The sequence below is a fragment of the Bidens hawaiensis genome, unplaced genomic scaffold (genome assembly GCF_021521415.1).
Source record: "Bidens hawaiensis isolate Kalapana, Puna unplaced genomic scaffold, B.hawaiensis_p1.1 tig00008634_1, whole genome shotgun sequence".
Taxonomy (NCBI): domain Eukaryota; kingdom Viridiplantae; phylum Streptophyta; class Magnoliopsida; order Asterales; family Asteraceae; genus Bidens; species Bidens hawaiensis.
The window spans coordinates 238,245-241,401 of record NW_027491623.1 but is presented as its reverse complement, the minus strand read 5'-3'; the positions used below and the strand labels follow the sequence as shown (position 1 = coordinate 241,401).

Sequence of the window (3,157 nt, the reverse complement as noted above, 5' to 3'; positions counted from 1 at the left end):
ACTCAAAACGAAGTAAATATCGGTCCGGCCCAAAACAGATTAGTCTAGAAACCAACTTATAAGTGGAAAATCTAGATCGGTTCGCTTCTAACAGGCTTGAGCATGTGTACTCTCAAACCAGAATCAAATTATGGATCAAATCGAAACCCGTTTTACCCAAACCGGTTTCAAAGTCATTTCGGACCAGATCAAATAAAATCTGATTATTCAAACATATTATGATCAATAATTCCTAAATAATCAACACATGCATGATTATTGACTTATTAAAAGTGAAATTAATGTATACATGTCAACCAAATAAAAGTAACACAACCAATTTTCCATCTGAAATAGCTTTCAATCTCATTTACACCATTTTTCTCTATTTTCAAGTTTTCTGTCTTCTACAATGAAAACAAAGGATTATTTATATCATCACAATACGCACACAATCTATACCAAACTGAAACAGAAGACGAAACTAACCTCATAATTGATTAAAATAACTTTCACTGTGACCAATATCTGAGTCAAAGTCCGGTAATGATTCATTAAATATTGGTCAAAATTGACCTATGAAAGCTGAAAAAAGATGACTTGTAGAAGCTTACCTGTGTAGCTGCATTGAGGTCTAGCAATGTTGTCGTAACTACTTTCACAACTCAATGAAGATAAAGTGAATCCAAGTTCAGTGAAATCAAAATTCTCTTTTCCACCAACCATCAAATCAAACCGTCTATCTATCTGTTCCGATTAATAAAATGTATAAACTACAAATTGACTTAAAATCAAGTACAATAACCTTCCATAATGGAAATTCCAGCCTAAATAAAAACATGTAACTATGTCAATAATCAGATTTAAAAACGGTGAAATAAATAACTTAAAAACAATATATTAGCCTAGACTTAAATCTCAAGTTGCATCAGCCACACCCATTCAAATGCGTATTCATTCACACATTATTTCCATAGCTTTAGAAATATTGACCTAGACTAAGAATCTAAATCTCATATTGAATAAAGTGAGTTTGATATTCTCCTAAATCAAAATAATTTACAATCCTAAATCAAAAACCTTGAATAGAACTGCAAAATAACAATTTTTTACATAATCTAAAACCTCAAAATCATAATATGCTATGTTGAGTTAGATTTTTAACAAATTTAAAAGACCCATTGCGTACTAAACTCATTGTGTTTATTTTGATAAGAAAAATTTAATCTTTTTAAGCGTAGGCTATGTCACCAAATATATAACAATAACAATAACAATAATAATAAGAGAATACATGATCAACTTCATGATCATTAAAATTGACGAAATTAAATGAAAGAGGTGGTTAATTACCTCAACAAATTTATGGAGAGAAAAATCTAAAGCCCACTCGTGAACCAAATCTTTCTACATTTATAATTGAAAGGATTAGACATAACCACAGAAATAAAGATACGCATTTTGACCATTTTATCATCTCTAAACATATGCAAAACATAACAAAAAGAATAACTCGTGGACTTACTTATGAACTTCAGGTCTCCACGTCTCCTAGTGATTTCCATGTTAAGCCTAGACTGATAGGATCCAAACCGCGGAGAGATATTTCTAATTCATGCTTCCTCACAAGTTTAACATATCTAAAAAGTTAGAAAAAAATTATTAAAAATCTCTATAGTAAAAAGATACAAACTTTATAGACCCCAAGAGAGAAAATTATAGCTTTACTAAGAAAAGAGTGACTGAAGTTTTACCCAATGTAATCAGCATATGAACGATCGAAACCACAACTTCTAGCTTATGAGGTTCCACGGAAGATGTTTCCTTCACCAACTATGGCTACCTAAAATTAAATAATTTATATTACAAAAATATAGTATATATGATTATTCAATATCATATAACCAGTTTAAAAACACGCATTTAAGCACCCCTTAAATTATAAAAAAAAGACGGACCTCAATGCCCAGGCGAGTGACATCAGCAACTTCTCTTGCAATAGATATGGTAACCTATTAATCAGAGGTAGCATCATATGCTAATATTTATTAAAATTAAAATATAGATATATTATAAATAAAAACGAAATATAGTTTAAGTTACCTTTGGGGTTTGTTCACCATCACCGCAAGTGCTTCACCGCTTACTTTTATAAATATTAGCCACCACAAAGATTGTTGATGGAAAAACCACTGTATAAGAACATTTATGTACAACATAGCTCTACAGCCAGCATGAAAATCATAAATCTCCTTAACTACTGTATAAGATCATAATCATAATAATAATAATAATCAATCAATCAATCAACAACGATTAACCTATCACCGTTATCACAACAAATCAGCTAATTAATACACAAATTTCAAATTAAACATATTAAACCTAAACCTTCAATCATAATCTAAACTTACAAAAAGATGAAATCGGCATGATTTGTGAAATTAAATACAATTGAATAATATTATTAGATGAAAAAAAGAGTTAATAACAATAATATTATTATTATTATTACCAGGTGAAGATAAGAGAAAGAGATTAGGGGTTTTGAGGTTGTCGGGTGTTGCGAATGAATGTGTACTGTGTAGATATAGTGGAGAGGGGCGATGGTAGTGGTGGCGACAATGGAGATCGAGGGGCTATTTTGTTGTCGGCACCGGCGGTGGTGCAGGCCATGGAGAGGGGCTATAGTACGATGAGTTGGAAGAATTTTGGGATTTAGGTTTGATGAGAAAATATTGTTCAGACACAAACCGAACTACATCTGGATAATGGGTAAACGAGTAACAAGCTGTGCCGCTATCCCCTTTTGAATCGCAAAGCTTATTCTACTAAATATAAATCCTTGGTTACTTGGGCTCTGCGAGTAACTCTGGACCACCTTCTGCACCCGCTCCAAGAAGCAAACTGCCTCGGGAGCTAGGGATCCAAAAGTGTCGAAGGCAAATGGAATGAACACGTGCTGATTCTTCAAACACAATGTCTCATGCTTAGCAACCTTCCTAGACTCCGCTCTCAAAACCGCCTGTCCCGGTACGAAGCCACTGTCTCTCAGCCCCACCAACATGGACACCCCAGTGAGGTCAACACACGCATGCTTACCCCCTGCCCAGCCAAACACAAGAACATCCGCAGGACGCAGGGTAGATCTTCCCTCACGCGGATCAGTCAAAAAGTT

General features: G+C 33.8%; 1 long non-coding RNA gene across 1 annotated transcript; it reads right to left on the bottom strand.

The window, feature by feature from the left end:
- Positions 1–229: 229 nt before the first annotated feature.
- LOC143529650 (uncharacterized) lies at positions 230–2,012 on the bottom strand. The gene is made up of 3 exons (XR_013134706.1): positions 1,734–2,012; positions 469–722; positions 230–386 (listed from the first exon to the last, which is right to left on the bottom strand). It is a non-coding gene; the product is annotated as an uncharacterized LOC143529650 (long non-coding RNA).
- Between the last annotated feature and the right edge of the window lie 1,145 nt (positions 2,013–3,157).